This window comes from Notamacropus eugenii, chromosome 2, assembly GCF_028372415.1.
Source record: "Notamacropus eugenii isolate mMacEug1 chromosome 2, mMacEug1.pri_v2, whole genome shotgun sequence".
Lineage (NCBI taxonomy): Eukaryota > Metazoa > Chordata > Mammalia > Diprotodontia > Macropodidae > Notamacropus > Notamacropus eugenii.
In genome coordinates this window covers 351,636,504-351,646,671 of record NC_092873.1, presented here as the reverse complement: position 1 = coordinate 351,646,671, position 10,168 = coordinate 351,636,504, and the positions used below count along the sequence as shown (strand labels likewise).

The window sequence follows — 10,168 nt, the reverse complement described above, 5'->3', positions numbered from 1 at the left end:
CCCCCCACCTTGGTCCCAGGGCCGCCGCTGCGTCCCCTTTAAGTGCCCCGGAGCCGGAGCCAGAGCCCCGGCCGGCGCTGCAGCTACCGCTGCACCAGAGCCCACCGCAGTCCCCTCACGTCACAAGCGGGTGGCCAATCATAGCCGCGCCGGCGCACATCAAAGGGGCGGGCCGCGGGGTGGCTCCGCCCCTCGGGCCCCAGGGGCGGGGTGGGAGGCGGTGAGCCAAAAAAGCATGGGGCGGGCTGGGAGCCAGAGCCCTGCGGGAGAAGTGAGAGTGTGAAGGGTTGAGCCTCCTAAATTTGGGGAGGTGGGAGTCCTGGCTCCTCGTAAACTCCTCTCCCTGCATGCACACGTCCTCTTGCCCGCTCCTCCAAGATATCCCTCCACCACAATTCCTCAAAGTTAAAGCTGTTCCCTTTAAATTCTTCCAGCTAATCAATGTCAGAGGTAAATCAATATTATTAGCTTCCACATTTTGCATACATGTGCCCAAATACTTTCATTTCACCACTACCCCCACCTCTTTTTAATCTCGCCAAGCTGCCGCCACCATACCTCCCTCTTTTTTTCTGGGAAGGCCCTAAGATTGTGTTGACAAGGTTGGGAGGAAAGTCTGCCCCATCCACCGCAGTAGTTGCTTTAATCTTCGTCCCCTTCAGACTGAGGACAGCGCCGCAGCCCAGTCACTAGGACCGATCCTAGGGTCGGTCTATCTAGAACTGAAAGTTCCCTTTCTGAAGAACTCAGAAGCCCCAGGTTAGAATCCCGGCTCCAGCATTTGCGCAAATTGGGTGATCTCGGGCAAGTCAAACTTTTCTGGAGTTCGGTTTTCTCCTCCGTAAAAGGAGGTTGGACCAGATGTGACTTCTCAGGTCCAGCCCCTGGGCCTTGAGCAAGGGTAAGGAGCTTGTCCCCAGGTGGCTCAAACTCCAGGACTCGTTCTTCCTCCAGCCTAAAGATGAGGCAGAGAGGGGAAGAATCCAGAGTGAAAATAAGATCGTAGATTCAGAACTAGAAGGGAACTCTAGATCATCTCACTTTACACCTAAGGAAACTGAGCTCAGAAAAGTTGTTTTCCCTCTCTTTTCTCTTAGTACTTCCACAGCAAAAAGGAGAGGGAAAGTTCACACCCTACACATACCATCTCAGCTCCATAAACTCCTCTTTCAAGTTCATACTCGTTAATTCAAATTTAAATCAACCAAACCTTAAGTATCAGCTAAATACCAAACTGACAATGGCTAGAGATCAGAAGACCAAGAAAAAAAGAAAGAAAGAAAGAAGGAAAGAAAGAGAGAAAAGAAAAGAAAAGAAAGAAAAGAAAAAGAAAAAAGGCATTTCTCTAAAAGTAAGGACAGGGACCTCCGAGGGCATCTAGTTCAACCCTTTCTACAGATAAATTAACAGTTCCCCGTGACTTGCCCAAGGTCACACTTACAGTAAGTGGCCAGAAGTGAGATTTGAATCTAGCTAGATTCCTCTCTCTCCGAACCCAGTTCTTTTGGGCTACCTTCCTTTTTTTTTTTTTTTTAAATTATGATCGTTCTGAAAGTCAGCTCTGCAATTTGGGGCCTTTTTGTTCTCCTGAGGGCATAGGTGATAAACTGAAAACTCGGGAGGACTATTTGTGTCCCGGGAGCCTAGTGAAACACACCAAACGAGATGGAATTAGAGGAAAGAAGGGGAAAATCACTATCTCAAATCAGACATCTGGTGGATAACGCCAACCACAACCAAGAAGTTAAGATAGGAAGGAGAAAGCAAGTTGGCCAGTGGAAAGAGACTTAGCAGAAACAGTCACTCTCTTCTCCTGGTTAACCAAGTCTGTCAACCCAAGGATTTCCATGATGGGAGAAACTTTTTGATATCAACGCTATCTCCAGAGGTTCCTGGATACTCCTTGACAAATATCCCATAAGAAACCAGTTCCATACCAGCCCATCAGTGACTGCAAACATTGCGAAAGGCCAACTCTCAAACTCATTTGAATATAAGCCTAAGCCTAAACACAATGGAGAAGGGAGGGCTGGTTGCCAAAAAAGTCGGGGGTGGGTCGGGGTGGGGGTTGTCTCATCTAGAAACTAACACTTCAAAGAAAAATTTTTTGGATTATCTGATGTTTTGGATCCCAACATGGTACTGTGGGATTTGGAATCAGAAGATCCCAAATCAGACTGGTTAGATGACCTCAACATAACTTGGAAATTATATGTTCAAATTTGAGGGGGTTACACAAAGGATGTATAAAGGATGGGTCCTTAGAAGTCATCTATTCCAAATAACATTGAGGTCAAGATTGGAATCCAGGTCCTCTAATTCTTAATCCAAGGTTCTTTCTGCTGTACCAGGGTTCATTCTATGACTCAATAGTTTATTATCACTGCTTATGAAGAGAATATTTCCCACATTTGTGTTGAAGTGCTCTAAAGAAGGCAAGAATCTACAATGACACAGCAAGAAAGAGCAGCTTCTGGCTATCTCTGAGCAGTTGATGAGGCTACACCATGAATCATGAAGGGGTATTGGGAGGTTTGAGGCAGGGGGCGGGGGGAAGGGGGAGGGTGGATTGGAGGTAACAATAGAGAAATCCAGAAAGAGTTTCCAGAGACACAATCACAGAAATTAATCAGTCACCTGAGGGCATGGCCTGAGGAATGGAGGTGACATATGGGGTGGGAAGGCAGTCAATTCCATTCCATTCAACAAGCATCTATATCAGGGTTCCAGAACATAAAGACAAAGACGAGATGACTTTCCCTAAAGAAGCTTACATTTCTATTGGTAGGAAAACGATGAACTCAAGCTAAATAAAAACAAAATATTCAAAGTAAGTGTCAAGTAATTATGGGATGGGAGGGAAAGCCCTCCTGTAAAAGGCACAGCCAGAAGGTGAAGCACATAGAGCAGCTGGGATGTAAAGTCTCAGATATGAGCTAGCTGTGTGACCCTAGACAAGTCACTTACCCCTGTTTATTCAGTTTCTTCATCTGTAAAATGAGCTGGAGTAGGAAATGGCAACCCACTCCAGTATTTTTGCCAAGAAAATTCCAAATGGGTCATAAAGTCAGACATGACTGGTATTTAAGCCCAACTTTGAAGGGAGCTAGGAATCCAAAAGCCTAGGGGCTTGGAAGGACTGCATTTCAGACCTGGAGGACACACCCTTTTCAAAGGCATGGGATGGGAAATCAAAAGTCATGGACAGGGAACAACATATACACCAATTTGGCAGGGATGAAAAAGGAAAGGATGCAATGTGAAATAAGATTGTGGGCTCCTTCAGGGTCTTTCTTGGTATCCTCAGTGGTTAGCATAATATCTAACACATAGTAAGTGCTTAGTAAATGCTAACTGATTGGCTGCTTGAAGAAGGATTAAAAGCTAAGGACCAGAATGAGGAAAGAAATTAGGAATTTACTACAATTTTCCAAGTAAGAAGGGGCTAAATTAAGGGGGTAGCTATTGAGTGACGAGAAGGGATCTGATGAGAGGCTTTTGTAAGGCAAAATCAATTGAACTGGATGAGGTAAGGGATAGCGAGGTCTTAGAGGTTACAAACCCAGGGGAAGTAAGGGAAGAGAATAAGCATTTATATGTCTCCTGCTAAGTGCCAGGCACCGTGGTGGACACCTTACAAATATTATCTCATTCAAGATGAGCCACACATCACAGATAAACAAAAATAGCAGATAATCCAAAAATCCATCTCATAGAGGAAAATAAGGGGGAAATGAGGATGTGAGGAAGCTGGACCTCTAAGCAGACACCTGTGATCCTACAACTTCGCTGGGCCTCGATTTGCTTATCTATAAAATTAGGAGGTTGACCTAGATAGCTTGAGAGATCCCTTCTAACTCTAGAGCTATAATCCTAGTATCTCCAGGATCTTTTCTAGCTCCAAATCCTTCTGTAATAATAGCTGACATTTATATAACACTTTCAAGTTTGCAGAGCACTTTAGATATATCATCTCATTTAAGCCTCATAATAACTCTATGACATAGGTGCTATTTTGATCACCATTTTACAGATGAAAAAACTTAGGCTGAGAGACTGACTTGCCCAGGGTCACATGACCAAAAAATGTTTGAGATAGGATTTGAACTCAGGTCTTCCTGACTTCAAGTTCAGCATTCTCTGTCCACTACAGTTGGCTGTAATACCTCCTGGGCAAGGAGTTGGTTTATCTGGACTCTATAGTGAGGCATGCAAAGGCACTGAATGACAATAGGGTCATGCACTGTCCTGGAAAAAAAAAGCAATGGACTCTAGAAATCAGGAGTCCTGGGTTCTAGGCTGAGCTCTGCCATTCACTAGCACTATGACCCTTAACCAATCATTGATCTGAACCTGTTTCCTCATTTTTAAAATGAGGAGATACAGGATTCCCCTTACTGATCCCATAGGGTGAGTGCAGGAATTCTCTTCTTATTTTTGAGGCAATCAGGGTTAAGTGACTTGTCCAGGGTCACACAGCTAGTAAATGTCTGAGGTTGGATTTGAACTCCTGACTTCAGGGCCAGTGCTCTATCCCCTTCACCACTTAGTTGCCCCTTTAATGCAGGAATTCAATGAACTAAATAAATAAATGCACCTAAAGTAATGTATAGATGTTAGCTTTATGTCAATAAGCTTTTATTAAGTGTTTACTATATACTATATACTGGGCACTGGAAATACAAAGATAAATATGAAACAATCCCTGCCCATAAATATTTTACATAGTAAAGTCACTTAACTTTCTTGGGCCTCAGTTTCCTCATTTGTAAAATAAGGGAGTTTGATTAGTTAACCCCTGAGGTTTCTTCCAGACCACAACTCTATAATCGGGTACTTACTAAAACTATGTAGTACACTTGTGACTGAATTAGAGTAACATCCCTTACGAAGGGCAGTCTAATTCCCAGTCAAGGTTTTGGTGAAAGAGGAACATGCTGGGCCACATTTCTCCCTGCCCCTCCCCAGAGATGAGAAAATATTTTAAGTTGGGCAGGTTACTGGTGGTCTGGGAAAAAGAAAGAAAAAGGAAGGAAAGGAAGAAAAAAAGAAAGAGAGAAAAAAAGAGAAAAAGAAAGAGGGAGGAAGAGAGGGAGGGAGGAAGGAAAGAAGGAAGGAAGAAAGGAAAGAAGGAAGGAAGAAAGTTGTGGTATATGAATGCAATGGAATATTATTATGCTATAAGAAATGATGAACAGGTAGACTTCGAAAAAACCTGGAAAGACTTATATGAACTGATGCTGAGTGAAATGAGCAGAACCAGGAGAACGTTGTACACAGTAGCAGCCACATTGTTTGATGACTAACCTTGATAAATTTAGCTCTTCTCAGTAAAGAAAGGATCTAAGGCAATTTCAAAAGACTCATGGATGATGGAAAATTCTATCCACATCCAAAGAAAGAATTTTGGAGTCTGAATGCAGATGGAAGCACACTATTTGCTCACCTTTTCTTTTGTTTTGTTTCTTCTTTCTCGTGGTTTCTTCTATTAGTGCTAATTCTTCTTTGCATCATGACTAATGTGAAAATATTTTTAATATGTATGTATAAGTAGAGCCTATATCAGATTGCATACTGTCTTGGAGAGGAGAAGGGAGGAAAGGAAGGGGAAGAAAATTTAAAACTCAAAATCTTATGGAAATGAATGTTGAAAACTAAAAATAAATTAATTATAAAAAGAAAGAAAGGAGAAAAGCAAGAAGGAAGGAAAAGAGTGAAGGAAAGAGAAAGAAAGAGAGAGAGAGAGAGAGGGAGGGAGGAAGGAAGGAAGGAAGAAAGACTATGGCAATGCCATCTTGGGGCCCTGATGTGAGCAAACACCTCCCAGACTAACTTTCCTTAGCTGGGAAGACTGGTCAACAAAGAGGGAGAAAGTTGGTCTGAAAGCCAGAGCAGGGCTCTACTTGGATTACTGTTCTGTCAGACTGTCCAAGGAAGGAGGCTGGTCTGTGGCTCAGGCTGAGTGACTCCTATTGGCAACACTCTGGGAGAGTCACATCAGGTCAGGATCTGGACTTGGGTCCTAGACTCTGCAGGTTGCCTCGGTAACTTGGTGTTATCATTCCATCCAAAGGTGATCAGACTCTTGGAAACAGTTTCATTCTAATCAAGCTCACTTTGGTGTATGGGTTGATAAAATTTGGTGAGCTGGATTGATAAAACAGATTGCTGATTTATTCTAATATTGACAGACATCCCTGTTTTCATAAAAGAAAGGGTGCTTTTTATGTGAGGAGTTATAAATGGAACATCCTCGGTCACATCAGGTGTCCCAATATTTAGTTTGGAAAACACAGTCGCCATAAATATACCAGTCAGTTCTCTGCATGGGATACTCCCTTCTTGTGGCTCAATATACACAGGAGACCGAATTATAAAGTCAGAAAGAAGGTTGCTTAGTAAGCACAAAATTAGAGCAAAAGGGGATAAGAGTCCTGACTTAAAGGATATTTTCATCAGACGGGCAGCCTGATAATTTCAGTCTAAAGAACCAGCATCTAGAATTGGACAATGCTGGAGAAACCCTGACAATCCTCAGTAGAAAGTGCAAGCATACTTAAGACCCTATGTTAAATCAGCTGTGCTATGCTCTGGAGGAGATGGAAAATTGAGATAAGACATAGCCCTACCTCCATTAAGTAAGGTTATAGTCTGGTAGAGGGAGAAAGCATACAGGTATTAATGAGACATAATAATAACAATAATATCTAATAGCTAACATTTAAATAGTGCTTAGTGTGTACCAAACACTGCCAAGTGCTTTACAATTATTATCTCATTTAGTCCTCCTAACCATCCTGGGAGGTAGGTGCTATTATTATCCCATTTTACAGTTGGAGATTCCAAGGCAAACAGGTTAAATGATTTGCCCAAGGTCACATAGCTTTATTGTTGTTCTTGTTCAGTTCTGTTTAACTCTTCACGATTCCATGGACAGTGGTCAATTGGCAAAGATACTGGGAGAGGCTTGTCATTTCCTTATCCAGTAAATTAAGGCAGAGATTAAGTGACTTGCCCAGGGTCACATAGCTAGTAAGTGTCTGAGGCCAGATTTGAACCCAGGTCTTCCTGACTCCAGGCCCAGATTTTAGGAACCCCTTTGAACTCTCCTTGTATCTTCCCACTTAATCTAGCTTTTCATGCCCAAATCTGTTACCCTTAACCTAGCCTATCCCTCCATGGTCTGTTATCTCCTGGTTGCCTCTAGCTGTTTCCTACCATCAAAATCAAAATCCCACTCTCTTGGTTCTGACCTCTAGTCACTCCAGTCCCATCAAGATCCTCCTTAGATTCCTCCTCATGATTCTCCCATCACCTCAGACTACTAGATCACCCCAGATCCCTCCCACGGTCTTTCTGTATATAAGATCCTTTTTATCTCCATGAAGGTGCTCAGATTCAATCTGGCCCACTTGTTAATACAAGTGCCACAACTAGTTAGGCTTCTTAAGAGTCAATCCAATATGGCGAATCTTTAATAAACTTTGTTTTTCTTTGGCTAAAAGAAGACTTGAGTCAAATTCATTTGGGCAGGACCCAGGGTGTTGGTATTTTGGGGTCCCAAGCACTGCAAATCTCATCATCTGGTTCCTTGACCTCAACACACTGAGCCATCTAGCTACATGCATGTGGAAGACAGGAACAAAACATGTATGGGAGGTCTGATTGGGGAAAGCAATATCTAACTGGGGAAATCATTCAACATATCCTACCTAGGAATGGTTTTTAAGATGAGCTTTAAGGACAGGATAGAATCAAACAATGGAATTTATTGATTGTTATTATTAATTTATATTTTCAGTTACTAATTCATTACATTATTATTAATGGAAAGTCTTACACCTGGGTTCAAAAAAATCAACATAAGATTGAGGGTCATGATAAATTAGATAGCAAAGACTTTGGTCCCCAGAACGTCTACCTTTAAATATGGTAGATACTTAATAAATGCATGTTAATCCAAGGCAGGAGAAAGTTTCTGACAGATGTGAATATATTTATATATTGACATTTATAAGTCAACAGCTGACATTTACATAGGACTTTAAAGTTGACATCTCAGAAGAGCCTTGGAACTACCCTATGGGATCAGAAGAACAGATTTTTAAGCTCCATTTACTGATGAGAAACACTTTATAGAGGGTCACATAGCTAGAGAGCTAGAAAATATGAAGAGTTTGATCCCCAGGTCTCTCCTGAGCCCACCTTCTCAAAGCTCAAAGGGACCTCAGAGGCCATTGAATTCACCCCTTTTCTTTATGGATGAGATAATGCAGACTGGAAGACTAGAAAGTCTTCTGACTCCCAATTCAACACTCTATTCACTCCCCAGGCTGCCTCATGACCATTTAAGTCAAGTGACTAGAGTCCCAGAGACTTGGTGATTCAATGACTTTAGAAAGGTGACTTGGCAAGGTGTCTGAGAACTGGTTTCAAAATCCAGAAAGGGCTTAGGTTCAAATCTTACCTTTGACACTTGCCCACCTAACTGTGGGCAAGCCACAACCCCCATGGCTCCCAAAGCAACAGCTACAAGAGCAAAAGAACTCATTAGATACCAAATTAGATCATTAGATGCTGAATACCTCTATATTCAAGTTAGGCATTCAAGTCATACACACCCTGCCTCCATGAAGAGGGCACCCAGTCCCAAGTCATCTACTGTGATAAGCTAGGGACATGCCTGAGGCACTAGCTCCCCTACAAGCTGGCTTTCTCATTTCCCTTTGCCCTCTCCCTGAAGAGAACCTGGAACAACTTGTGCCCTCTCCTGAAACCCAAAGCCAAAACTAAGAATTCTTCTTCCAAGTTCTCACAAACTCTACCCCTCACAAAAGCACATACCACTGAATAATCAATCATTCTCCATCTAAGAGGAGAATCTTATACAAATAACCCTGGTTTACAATTATTCACTTCCTGGGTGGTAGATTTGGGGCATGGGATTTTGAGCATATAAGCTGATCCTCTCATGATGAATAATCATTGGGCCCCTGCTGGAAGCCTTTCGAACTTCATACCATAATGATAAAACGCTTTAGGATGTGATATACTTATTAGTTTCGATTTAAGAAGACAGAGGTCCTTCTGTGTCCTAAGGGAGGCTGAATCACTTGTCCAAAGTCCCTCAGTCTTACTTTGTTCTCAGATTCTGAGGTTATGGACCTGGGTGTGGCATCTAACCTCCCATGCCTTGCCTATTGCCTGTTAGCTGTGGAAGGGGAATTTTATCCTCTCTGGGCTCTTAGTTTTCTATTGTAATAATCTAGAAGTGGTTAAGTAATCAAGACTCCATTCTGAACATCATAGAAGAATAGGATGACAGTATATCAAAGCTGTGGAAGGGACCTTGGAGAACATTTTTACAGGAAAAGAAATTGAGATTCAGAGAAGTGAAATCAGTTGCCCAAGGTCATAGGCTGATAAAATAGCAGACCTATGATTAGGGAAAAGGCTTGAGGGTGAGGCTGTCAATCAGTGAACAAGAATTTAATTAGCAGTAACTATGTGTTATGTACTATACTAAGTTCTCAGGACACAAAGAAAGGTCAAAACAGCTCCAGCCTTTATAAAAAGCTTGTTGTTGTGTTTGTCCTTCGTTCTCAAAGAGGGCCATGACATCGAGATGATGACATGACTTGCAGTTGACTTTGATTTGAGTGAGGGAGGGTTGTGCAAGGTCACCAACCTCAATTTCTTCTCGTGAGCCATCTGGGTTCAGTGGCCTGATATTCATCAGGATGGTTGGAGATGGCCCAGGAGGCAACGTGAGACCCTGGTCCTTTCAGGCTAAGGTCTTATAGCAATCTCTCTTTGAGCAAGATACACCCATTCAATGAATAGGCTTCTTTAAGTTACTCAAGGGATGGCCCCTGTAATGCAAAAAAAAAAAAAAAATCAAACTGGGAGGGGAAGACAGAGAAGGCAAGAGAGAGGAGAGGGAGAGGACAAGAGAGGGAGAGGAAAAGAGAGGAGAGGATAGAGGCTGCTATTCATTCACAGGTTGTGTTTGTCCTTCATTCTCAAAGAGGGCCATGACATCAAGATGATGACACAACTTGCAGTTGACTTTGCTTTGAGTGAGAATGAGGAGAAGAAAGTGAGGTGGATGACCTTGCCCAGCCCTCCCTCACTCAAGTAAGGACCTCAGTGTCTGGTACCTTACCCT

The 10,168-nt window shown here is 42.6% G+C and overlaps 1 long non-coding RNA gene across 1 annotated transcript in view; it reads right to left on the bottom strand.

Moving 5' to 3' along the window:
• Positions 1 to 411: 411 nt before the first annotated feature.
• The window catches only part of LOC140528354 (uncharacterized), a 31,149-nt gene continuing 21,392 nt past the window's right edge, over positions 412 to 10,168 (bottom strand). Inside the window, exons 2-3 of the long non-coding RNA XR_011975155.1 lie at positions 9,689 to 9,872; positions 412 to 955 (exon numbers count right to left, since the gene is read on the bottom strand). This is a non-coding gene — a long non-coding RNA (uncharacterized lncRNA). The remainder of the gene's footprint in view (positions 956 to 9,688; positions 9,873 to 10,168) is intronic.